Source organism: Diorhabda sublineata, chromosome 2 (genome assembly GCF_026230105.1).
Source record: "Diorhabda sublineata isolate icDioSubl1.1 chromosome 2, icDioSubl1.1, whole genome shotgun sequence".
In the NCBI taxonomy this organism is placed as follows: Eukaryota; Metazoa; Arthropoda; class Insecta; order Coleoptera; family Chrysomelidae; genus Diorhabda; species Diorhabda sublineata.
The window spans coordinates 11,529,098-11,542,728 of NC_079475.1; positions in this window are offsets into that span (position 1 = coordinate 11,529,098).

A 13,631-nucleotide genomic window follows, 5' to 3' on the forward strand; every position below is an offset into this window, starting at 1 on the left:
ATTCAAAAGCAGAAGGAAACAATAATAGAAATAACGAAAAAAATATATGGAAACATGACAAGAAAGGTTGTTATAGACGCAAGAAGATTGGGAGAGCTGAATATGGTTTGAAGCAATGAGACTGTCGAATATCGAAAACATGAGGAAAATCTACTAATTGGAAAATAAAAAATAGATGAAGTGAACACCTTTGATACCTGATGGAAATAAGACAATATTCGGGAAAAAAGAGATTGGCGAAGACATAAAATGAAGGTATAGATAGCACTCGTTCCCAGTGCACACCTCAAAATAATATGGAAGTTGAACCTTGTTAATAAACAGAAAGATACAAGCAAAAATAACAGTATAAAAGATGAAACAACTAAGAAGAAATTCAGAGAAAACAAGTATTGACCTGACTATAATAACAAATAGTTGAAAGATGTTGGTATGGACACATGAAAAAAGAAGGAAACCGAAAAGCCTGATAAGAAGTAACAGATGAAAAGAGACATAAGAAAAGAAAGCGTGGCTAAAGCAAGTAGCATAGAAAGAAGGAAGAAAGAGAAAAAATACGACAAATGAATGAAGTAGCAACGGACTTGAAAGAGTAAAGAACATAGATAAAAAGATAGTGGAAACTAAAACCCCAATTCTTTAATACTTAAAATGAAAACAAAATGAGTTATAGAGAGAAGAAAAAATTTTAAATAATTTTTGAAAAAATGGTTCCAAAGGAGGATTAGATGCTTTTAGTTACTTTCATATTAATAAATGAATGAATGAAAGCTCTATATATTCCATTTACTGCCTTTAGTAACACGGATGTAAAAACTATTAATTATATTATTGAGACTTATGAACTAATATCATGTAGGTAATATAACTAACTGAAAATTTGGATATGAGAAAGCTGTGTGCAAGGTGCCGCGTTTGCTTCCGATTAATCCAAAACAGCGTCGTGAAGAACGAAGAACGAAGCCGTCAAGTCTTTCACTCCAAGCCATAAACAATAAAACATTGAAAGCAATGGACTGTAAAGGAAGAACCGGCTACAAAGAAGGCAGGTGTGGGGTATTTTTAACTGACTAAGTCAAAAAAGGAAAAACCACCGACGACGAGTATCTTCTGAACTTATTGCAACGTTTGAGCGAAGAAATCAAGCAAAAACTTGGCTAAAAAGATAGATAATGCACCAGCTCACACATCCGTTTTTTAAATGGCCAAAATTAATGAATTAAAGTTTGAATTGTCACCTGATGTAACCTATGTGCCAGATTCAACTCCCTTAGATCATTTTCTATTCTTAGACTTAAAAGTACGGCTTTTTGGTCAAAGATTCGGCAGGTACTTAGAATCCAATAATTATGCGAACATCACGACTAATGCAGCAGTTTCACCATACAAAAAAAGCCGATAGAGACTTGACATTTAATGAAATCCTTGAACTGACCCTCGCTTTAACAAGATTTGCGGACAGAATGCGTGAACTATAACTAGGATCTGAATCAGTTCCAGGACAAACATATTGAGCTAAAAATCTATCAAAATAAGTTCATCGTCAATTACCAGAAAAGAATTTTGGCCCGCAAATCGAATCCAGTGAATGAAATTATTTAATTTCAAATTTTTCCATATTATACTGTACTTGAAGTGGTATTTTTGTTCAGAATAAATTTAAACATTTCTAATTTCCAGAACATTAAATTTAGGATGAATTTTATTTCACGTAATTTGAAAAATAGGAATCATTTTAGCATAGTCAATCAAACTAATCGATTATCTTGTAGACAAGTTTCGTTATCTGCTACTAAATCACGATGCATCTGATGAGTGCTTTACATGCATCACTTGATTTCGCAAAGTAAAAACCTAAAGATAAATCATGTTGGTCGGAAATAGCTCGAATAGTCTCGGTGATCATAATTTTATACCAGGAAAATTACTAAGAGCAAGTGGACCATGTGGTAGTGCAATAATTTTTGTGAATCAGACGTAAATACAATTATTATATTGAAGTAGCGGCAATTAGAACATATGTGGGTAGACTAAACAATCTAATGGTTTATCTAGACGTTTTCTTGGCAATCTAGGACATCCAAGCACCTGGCTGGAAGACATTTGACATGGATTCGTTAATAGAATACGTTGTTCTTATTATACAGGAGCTTGATACTAAAAATTCTGGAACCGAATAGAAGAGGTTGGATAGAAGCATTAAAGTTCTTTTAATAAAAATTCTGGAGATGTCTGGAGAAAATTCGAAGTATCCATTTAATGTTTTTACTATAAAATAATTTATATTTAAGTACTAGTGTTGGCGGTGTGGTCTGATTTATTTAGATGAAAAATTATTTGAATTTATTTAAATAAAATTATTGTGGTACGAAGAGCTTCAACCATTATAAATTATCCCTTGGAAGTATGAATTATGTATCAAGAGATAATGCCAACGAATTATTCTACTATTAGCAATATTCTATTGTCAGAAGAAGGTTGTTATGGAAGAAAAAACTAAGAAAATTGCGCCGAAAATTAGAGAATTTAAAAATACTCAACGATCGTTCTTATCTAACCTTAGCGCTTTGGACAATATAAACTTTCTTAATCAATATTCATAATTAGGACAGGACAATGTCTGTCGAGTCATCTAGAATAAGATATAATTGGTATTCAATTACAAATATTTCATTGGAGATCAAAAAAGAGTTCCCTCACAATGGGCCTTATGAAAATTTTCAAAAAATGAGTCTTTTCGTTTCTTTTTGTTCAAGATAATTTTTTTGATAAAGTCAAAACTTTTTGAGTTATTTGTGCTTGCTGAAAATGCTAAATTTAATTTAATAACTATTAACTATTAATAAGTGGAAAGGCATCAATTAATAAAAAAATTCAAATAAAAGATTCTTAGAATTATTTAACATATCGATTTTGGAAGTAACAGTAGCCATAGAAATTTTTACCGCCAGTCGGTAGAGGCACCAAAAGAATGAGTTATAAGAAAAAAGTTGATTTCTTACAATTACTTCAAAGTATACTAATTGATTTGATAAAAAACTTCAGAGGTCTCTCTCTCTCAGAAGTCAAAAAAATTTCGAAGATCATTTTGATTTTTAAAATTTCCCATTACTCCAGTCTATGATTAAGGTGGAAGGAAATGAAAAATACCACGTTGTAGGGTAAGTTTCTCCCTTACACTTTTTTTTGTAAAAGCTAGAGTTTTCTCGGAAAAAACTCGTAAATCTATCAAGTCGTTTTTCTAAGGCAATCAAGCTTATAAATACCCCCTGTATAAGCTAAAATTATCAATTTTCATTGAATCATTCATGAAATTACTTTGGTAGAAATGAACATTTCTGTTTTTTCAAGCAAACAATTGAAAATTTTGGAAAAATTTCCAATTTTCCCAAAAATTTTGAAAAAATATTCAATTATTTTTTTTTTAATTTTGTTAATTAATTGTAGGCAAAATTGAAAAAATCAATAAACACAAAAATTTCTTTTCATTATTAAATATGCTATTGAAAATTTAGAAAACTCATCTAGAATCTACATCTTCATCAATATCGGAATCTGATGTTTCATTCTCAGATTCGTCGTCACTTGACTCATTTAAGAGTTGGGAGAATTTTTAAAATAATCAGGGTCACAAGTTTTACAAGCTGAAGAACATAGCAACTGCTGGGATCTTTATATTTTGTACCTGGAAACTTTCTTATCTGTACGATACTTTGAACCCCCTTGTATATGTTATAGCAAAGAAATCGATAAGCCTCCGAAGTTTTTTTGTGAAACAATTTTCAGCCTTTTTGTTTATAACTTGTACCTGTGGCCTCTAGCAACTGGACTATTACTAGTGTTCAAACTTTCAAGAAATCGGTGTTGTTTCTCAAAATTCCACGGGTAAATGGCTAGTGACTGAACTGGTTTTATGAGGCAAATACATCTGAAGAAATATGAACAATAATTTTGAATGAAAATTTATTAGAATTACACAAACCAAAGGTGATTTATAAAAGATTAGTAGCTTTACACATACCTTCTTTTTCCCCTAATATTCTCCTTTTAATGTAAGATGAAAATATAACGAAAAATAGTTGGATGGTTCTTTTTGATTATGAATCATAATGTATGCTAATTATCGATTTAGCTCTCCATTGGAGAGACAATTTATTAAATCAGTTCGAGTCTACCCTGACCTCATCTATAACAAACAAATAATAAAATTTCTATTTGCTTGCTATAAGAGTATTGATGTAAATAGCAAAATTTGAAATCTATCGATAACCATTAACCTCATAATAGTTCATTCAAAATACAAAAATGTTATTATTGATAAACGGTTCTAGAAAATCTCACAAGATGTTTGTGTTAATATTTCCAATAGGTACTTCAATCTTGATACTTAATTAAATAAATATCTTATAATGTTTATGCAGTGATTCAATTTTTTTATTAATTTTATAATTTTGATATATGATACTCTTATGTAAATCTTTGCATCTTTGTCTCGACAGAATTCTTACTATTCACCTCTAAAAGCTATTTCCTAGCTTTCCTAGCTAATGCCTCGATGAGTATTGAAATACATCTCCTCTGAAGACCTTTTTGTCGATATCAAGACCACAATGGCTCGCAGGGTCTTAACCACTGATTAGTTTCGACGTTATTACATCTCATCAGAGTGGTGTAACAACCTTTCGTTCCGGTAGATATCTCGAATTGAAGACAACGTCAAGAAGCGCAGGTTCAAGTAGTTAAACATTCCTCAATGAACGCTATTTGGCGCCTGAAGAAAGGCAGTTATTTTCGAAATAATAAATTTGTGGTGTGTAGTACGAACACACCTCATATACAATCGAAATGAAATCTAGATTATCGGCGAATTCGCTTGATTTCTACCTGACTAATGGAACTTAGTTGGAGGTGACGACAGAATTCCCTGGGGAGTCTTTAGCAACACGAACAAAATAGCTGCGCTCCTCGACGTTGTTTTTAATTTGGGTCCCTACTCGAACGAGAATTTGTTAAACCACTCTGATGAGACGTGATAACGTCGAAACTAGTGTGTGGTTATAACCCTGGGAGCCATTGGGGTGTTGATGTCGACAAAAAGATCGAGGTATTAGCCAGGAAATTAGTTGTTTTTTTCTTTAAAGAGCGGAAAAATCGTAGGAATCATATTTTGCCGTACATTTTGCTAATTTTACTAATCACAGCAATGCTTTTATAGTTTTCGCATTCGTGACTGCTCTATTGTAGATTGTACGTCCGTGTTGTTCCTACAATTTTGAAATAATTTTCTTATATTCGTATAGCGTTTGTTTCATCCTGTATACTAGACGTATATTATTACATTCGAATAACTTTCATTTTTCACGTTAAATTGATCTGATGGTTTAAAATAGTGCAAGTTATTAAATAGAAGTGATTTGCTTGTCAAAGTATCTGAGAAATTTATGCTTCTCATTAGTTTTAGTAATAACAAACAATGTGGGGGTTGAACTTGCATATTAATTGTATGCGGGTTGAGTTTAGACTGATGAGCACCATTGGGAAAAATTTGCATACGTAGAAAAAGCGAGACAGTGAAACGGTACCCCCTATGGTTCTATTCGAAGCTTCACACCAGGAGTTTGATCGCGAGGATTCAACCAATAACGAGCATTCCTTGGAAAATTATACGAAATGTAGAGCAAGAACATTTGTTATAGTACAGGGTTTTTTTATTATTAACTCCCTTTTCACGCTAATTTAAATGAAAATATACAAAGTGTTTTCAAAAATTTTAGTGAGTTGCGTAATAAAATTAGAGGACATTGAGAAATGCTTGTAAATATAATTTACTACGCTTTTTATTCTTTTACTCATGTGATTAACTGATGTGAAGCAAGACATTTTACCAATCCCTGTTTTGTGCGTAAACTCCTTCCACTCCCTTTAGTTCGATGGGATATTCTGGAGGTCTTTTTTTTGTTGAAAGTTAGTAAGTGGGCTTTCTCGGTAACCTAGGATCATATAATCATGTGATTTTTGTGTGTATTCTGTGTTTTTTTCTGTAATATGTATTTCTTTACTCAATTAAATTAACCTTACACAACGTATCGATTGTTCCTTCGGTCTTCCGTGCTTCCTGTTGTCCTCTCTAGCATACTTGATGAGTTTCCTTAACTCCTGGTTAGGATGTTTATTTGCTGCCTCTACTAACAGTGGCACAGTGATATCTATGGCATCAGATCTTCCTCCTTGCAGTGTGAAGTTTGTTGATCTTGCCGATCCTACCGCTTGATAGAATCGGTGATCCTCTATGATCTTTTCCAGATTTCTTCCGTGTCTGTTTGCTCTTGTGCAGTACTACCCAGGGGACTTGGTATTCAGATCTCCAATGATGATGCCTTTCGTTTATGTCATATTTTCAAGCATATCTTTGAACATTGTAGCATAGCCAGGAGTGTCTGTATGTGTCATCTAGCAGTTTCGTTTCTTGGAGTGAAAAGATATCAAAATCTTCTTTCTCCAAGATCACTCCCATGGTATTTTGATTTGTTTGTATCTATTTATTTGAGAAGGTTGTCCACCATTTTATTTTGCCTGTTGCGCAATCAATGTTGCTATAAGTATCTGTATATTCTACTCAATAGTGTTTTGTTTATTTAGCATCGACATTTTTAAAATTTTTAGGCCACCTCCTATAGTTGACCGGATGCTCTCTCTCACTTTTTTGGCATTTTGGTTTCACTGTTTTGCTTAGGGTTCGGTTTAGTCAGTTGGCTAGGTTGGGTTAGGCATAAGTACATCAATTCCTTGTATGTCCTGGTCTTCTTCAGGCTCTATAAGTACCATCAATATTGGTAGTAATATCTGTGGGTATTACCTGGTTTTTCTGCGTGCGGCTTGTCAATTGCGAACGTACCGCATTTTGAACATTTTGAAAATATCCTCCATCGTCGACTTTTAGGCGATGGGTAAACCTAGTATCGGTAGTTACTATTCAATCGTAGCAAAAACAACCAAAAGGTGTTGACTGACGCATGTTCAGATCCAAAGTTACAAAAATTAATTACGTTATATTTGACACACTTTTCACATTCAAATGGATTACGATTTGTAGAAAATGAAAACGTTAAACTTAAAGCAATGCAAAAATTTATTCACAACTCAAAAAATTATTTCTAAGCCATTTATAATCATTAATGTTTTCCGTAATTTGTTGGATTGATTAACTTCTGTTTTTCTTGGTTAAAATTGAAACATTGAAAAATTACAACTGCTAATAAGGCATGTGTAAACAAGTCTGTTCAACATCTCACAAGAAACGGACAGAAGACCGGAAATTATCCAATGAGCATCTGTAGTTATAGTTATTACTCATTATCCTTGTTATTAAAATGAAAAATTTGAGTATTTATCAAAATAACACACAATTTCCAGAAGTCATTAATTTGTCTGTCGATTTTAATAATATACAAACGTTGATTGGAAATTTTAAAAAAGTTTCCTAAAACATCAGTAATGAATTGTACTGCAAATATCTTTCACATTTTCCTCTAAATTTATTCTTACTATTAAGCTAAACATACTAAACACTTTTCAGTTCAATTTCTCTTCTTTCGAAGTACACTAAATTCACCTTCTCACTTTTCTGATAATAATGAATCTCATTATTCGACGTCTTAGTCCTGTCAAAAGTAAAATATGACTCGTCTTCGATAATTATTTCCAAACCTCTAGTGTTCTTATAAGTTTTGATTTTGGTTACATTTGTTGCTTCTTAGAATATTTGGGTGCCGATTTTCTTGATTTTTGAACTAAATTATGTTTCTCTAAAATATTACTTACATGTTTCTTATCGATTTCGAATTTTCTGCCCAATTATCACAAACTCACAATTTTCCTTGAGTCGCTCTTTTCGATCGACTCGATTCTCTCTTCTTTTTCTTACCATTTTTTTTTCACTCCTTTGCTTGATCCTGGCTTTTTTCCATCGAACTACTTATCTCAAATCTCTGACTGATATCTCAATTTGTTTGTCTGTCTATTCCGTATCTTACGACGTAGTTTTATTTATCTATACACTTACACTAAACACTACAATAATTAACTATATTATATAATCAAATATTCACTGCTTTCATAATTTATTTAAATTCTTCAGCTATTTTATATTTTATTCTGTTCACTATGACTTATATATGACTTATAAACTAACTCTAGCTGCTAAACAAGTACGTGTTTATATTCAAAAGCAGCTCTCGAACAATTCTAGAAAGTAAACAAACAAACAAATAAATAAAAAGGCCTCCCTAGAAATTATTTTAGAATAATTGTGATAAAAACATGTAAAAAGAACAATTTCAAAGTCGCACATCCGAGAATCAACCTATCCACTTTCGTTATGACCGGTCAGAACTGGTTTCACGGTCCATATCGGGGACGAATTTGTAACAATATTTTCTAAAAGAGAAGCAATTTAAGACTTTTGACATTTGACGCCTAATTTACTAACTAAGATGTGATTTTAAGTTGACTTCTACTGATTTATCTGTATCCAAACAGTTCATGTCGAATTTATAATTGAATTAGGTGAAATAAAACGCGACTTGTGATATTATGAATAGGTACTGAAAAAGTCATCATAGAGCAATATCATGATTAAAATCCAACGATAAACTATTCGTTGACTGATTGATTATTTGATTAATCGGCTCGTTAACCGAAAGAGTGGACATGGGTTCGACTAATCGACTTACTGATTAACTTAACAAATTGAACGGTTAACTGAAAGTAACAATCGATGACAATCTTCTGCAGACGCGAAACAATTTCAAACTTGTTTGAATGATTTGGTACTGCATGAAGTACCAGGTTTAGTAAATGAAAGTATTATATCATAATGTCGCATAATATAGGAAACCACTTGATGTAAGTATGTTGAAAAATTATTACTTTAATATGGTTTTATCACCAAAAATTTTTGTATGTGGAAATACATCTCATATTTAATGGTAAATAAATTATATAAGGATACGTTTCTTGACTGAATTTCGGTTTATATACCATCAGATATCGAAATTACCGGTATCGGAACCTTCTAGAGAATTAATATGTACATCACTTCGATTTGGTTTTAACAGATCACTCGTACACATTTCGGAACTTTCCAGATCAATCCAAAAATTTCTAGAACTTTTTATAACATTTGAATAGCTTATAAAAAATTACACTAATCTTAGAATTTTCTAGATCATTCTAGAAATTTCTGAAACATTTTACATCGCTTATAATAAATTGCACTGATTTTAGAATTTCATAAATCATTCTAAAACTTTCTAGAACGTTCTCGAACATTCTAAATCGCTTATAAAAAATTACCCTAATTTTGGAATTTTCTAGATCATTCTAGAAATTTCTAGAACTTTCTCAAACATATTGAATCGCTTATAATAAATTGCACTCAGTTTAGAATTTTATAAATAATTTTAAAAATTTCTAGAACGTTCTCGAACATTCTAAATCGCTTATAAAAAATTACGCTAATTTTGGAATTTTTTAGATCATTCTAGAAATTTCTAGAGCTCTCTCGAACATTCTAACTTTTCAGATCATTTTTTAACTTTCTAGAACATTTTCAAATCGATTTTAATAGTTGAGACATTTTCAAACTTCCTAGATCATTCCAAAAATTTTGAAATCAGAAGTCCACATGCGTTAGAAAAGGACAAAAATACATGTTTTCCAATTTTCGTCATCCCTTTATATAACCTAGAGATCAAGGTATTTACCATCCCTACGCGAAGTTTATTGGAGAAATAAAAACTGATATTTGAATAGAAATTTCATTGTTTTGAGTTTTGATTGCAATTTGATAGTAAATTAACTTGTTCTCCTCCTGAAACAAGAGAGTTAACAACAGAAGATATGAAAATATTGAATGAAGAAGTATTGCCGGAACAATCAAAAGGTTTATACCTTAAAACCTTTTAAAAACTGGCGCAACAATAAAAACTTACCTGTGTTTAGTCAAAACGTGCTGCTAGCTAACTTTCAAGAATATTCAAAAGACGAAAAAACTTCCAGTCTGTGGTCTCATTATTCGATGTTGAGAGCCATCGACATATCCAAATTTTGAAAGGTAAAATGACAATCACAACCTTTTGTCTTTTCACAAGAGGACATCATCAAATATAACACCTGATGAATGTTATATTGCAATTAAAGTAACTTTTTTCATTCCTTAAAACCCTTCTCTAATAATCAATAATTTCAGGCTGTTTTGGCAATTGGAGTGGCCGGTGCTTGTCGTTGTGATTAATAAGTAACTTGCTGCTCTCTGTTGTGATAACAAAAGATGATATCATTAATATTAATATTAGAACAAGTAAAAATAGCTCGTAAATTTGTGATTACGGATAGCGAAAGAAAATACTAAAGTTTTAGAAAGTCATCTGCTACTAATTTAGCTGGTACTAAAACAACATGGGGGCTGGAAATCGGAAGTAGTAGGGGACGGATATGTTGAAGACAGCCTTGTTGTTAAAAAAAAAACAATTGCAAAAATATGGTACAAAGAACATCAACTTCTTTGACTACATCAATACTAGCTTCAACTTTCACTTCAACTCCCGTTAAACCTGCTCCTGGTCTTGCTACTCTGTGAATAAAACTGTCATCAAAACAGATCAGAACCAGCGATTATAATTTCTATGAATAATAATTGATGTACAACTAACCTAACCTAACCTCAAAACAAGCATGATTTGTTATTATAGACGCTCATTAGCAAAAATCAAATCAAGCACGAATTTTAAATTTACCATAATTTCAAACTAAAATTTTGTTGTTGGAGTGAGTAACTTAGTATAGTTAACGCTTTAATTACAATCTCCTAGCTATAGAACATTATGTTCTATGAGCTTTTTCTTCTTTTTTTTTCTTAATACTTGTTTTGGCGGCCATTTTGACCATCGATCTTCCCTCATTCTATCGACGTGGTCTCTCCAATATAGTCGTCTCGATCTCGTGAATCAGATCTTCTTTAATAATTTCGCTTCTTATTTGATTTCTTAGACTCATTCCTTGATAACATTGAGTTCATCTCTACTGCCTTCGTTTTTGTTGAATCCGCTGTCTTACAATTATTTACTAACAGTGGACAAATATTTGTTTTTCCATATGAGGTCTCACAGATAGCCAAAGATTCTTGGGGCCTACTACGATCGTTTCTCTTGTTGTAAGTTCTGGCGTGATCTCGACTCCTAAGTACGTACACTGGTGAATGGGGTTGCCATTTACCTTCAGTCTCTGAAGACGATAACTTGGTTATCGAAACGAGCGATAACCATTGCTAAAAACATAGTTTTGGTGATTAGTAGTGGAGAAATAGTTATAATTTATTTCTATATTTCGAATGTTTGTTTGGAATTCCAAAAATATATTTTTGATATTCACGGTGATGAGTAATTAAATGTTTGTTCTAGTTTGATTATAGCGCGAGTTCTCATCACATTTACAATGCTATAATATTAAAATGTAAAATATCAACGAACATCTTGAATACTGTATTACTTATATCTCTGAGATCACAGCTGCCGACCCTTTAGTCATATCATCACCTTATATCTTTAACATTCAACTAGCTGTGGCTATGTATACCTCAAAACAAACAAGACAGCGAGAATCTGGCAGACTAAATAGTGTCGTTAAATGTCTCTTCAGTGCGATACATCTGGACTTCGGAATGTCGTACAGACTATATAATTCAAGTGAAAACAACTAATACAAACATACGAATAAATGTTATGCATCAGACTACACGAATTCTCAGACTTGCCAAAACTTCTGAAAAAAATTTTACCGTCATTGTATCCCAGACGTAACTAAATAGAATGTTACGGTTTTGTTCATTTATTTCACATATTCGAATTTACAGATATATACTGTTAAGTTTATTGTTATTAAAGTCTAAAACAACAAATAACAAAAGAAATAATATTATATATCAAGTGTTTTGTACTAATTGTGACGTTGTCTACATAGGGCAGACATCTCAGTATTTAGAAAATAGAATAAAAGGTCATCAATACTATAAAAAAAAAAATAAAACTGCGTTAACGAACTATGAAATATCGAAAAAACATAAATTCGATTATAAACATTTAAAAATTCTTGGAACGGAATCTAATCCACGAAAAAAAAAGAATTTTTCTAAATTGTTCATATTCATAAAAACTAAAAAGCTATAAATGATAAAAAAACTACATAATTTGAGTAAAATTCATTATTTTGTAAATTCTAATAAAACTAGAACTAATTTAATTGATTACTGCTACAAATTTGAGCTGTAAGGACTAAGGAAAAATTAATTTTTCTTATTAGAATAAATTTCTAGTTGATTTTATTCTTGATCAATATAAATAGGCTAATTGCCAGTGTCAATATTATATTTTGATAAAGACTGAAGTTGAGTCGAAACGTCAATTTTTTATCAATCTTTCAAAAATTATTAAAAAAACTAATTTTAAAACATAAGAGACCTAAAATAAAGAATATTTATCCCAAAACAATTCTCAAAACTTCTTGAAAATGAAGAAACAAAAAACAAAACAAATAAATACATAGACCTCCCTAGAAATAATTCTGAAGAAACAATGTAAATAAACCGCCTGCTATAATGAAAACTTATATAAAACAAATATCAAACGGATTTATAAAAGTCGAAACGTCAACTTTCATTTATCTTTTGAAAATTATTAAAAGAAATTAACTTTGAAACAGAGAAATATTTAGAAACATAAACATATCAAAAGGTCTAGGAAATAAGAAATTAAAGTAGTTTATTGTTACTTTTGAATTTTTTCTAGTTTTGTACAAATATGTAAATCTGATAAAAGGTAGTAAGCGTCTTGAACTTGTTTTTCCCTAAATGCAAAAAATAAGCTCCAGATGTATTCACCTATTTTTTTCTATATAAGGGATTTCGATCAATCTTGTTCTAGATATTTGTAGTAAAATTAATCACAATCTTTTTGGTTGATACAACTTGAATTGATTCAAAAAATAACTGGACGAAAGATTTTAATTTGATTATTTGCCGCTAAAAGCAGTAATTAAGTTCAGTACTACTAATAAACCAAGAGATGGTATCTTAATAGAAATTGTGGTAATGTTTATTGTTTACGATACGTTAAACTTAAATATTTAGCTATAACGACTCTTGGTAGTTAATTATTTCATACCGTAGATCGACGAGGAATATTGTCAGGTTTAATTAAACATAATTATGTCAATGTTTTCGCTAAAGCTCGTTTGTCAGAGCTCCGTCGACATATTTACTCAAATTTCTTAATATTTATGATACTTTTAAATTCAAATTTGTTTTCTCAACCAAATATTTATTTTAAATATACCACAGGTATCACTTATCAGTCAGTACATGGAACCTTCTGATTTCCCCAAATTTCATTAATCCTATTATCTGCTGATTGTAATTCCTTTCTCAAGCAATGATCTTTTACGTTCATCTACGACATTAGACTTGAAAACAAAAGTTTAATAACTTTTCATTTTGTAGTATTTATACAAAAAATCCAACTGTGAGCATTATCAATTTGATTACTAATTGCTATTGGTACTTGAATTGGCAATATTTC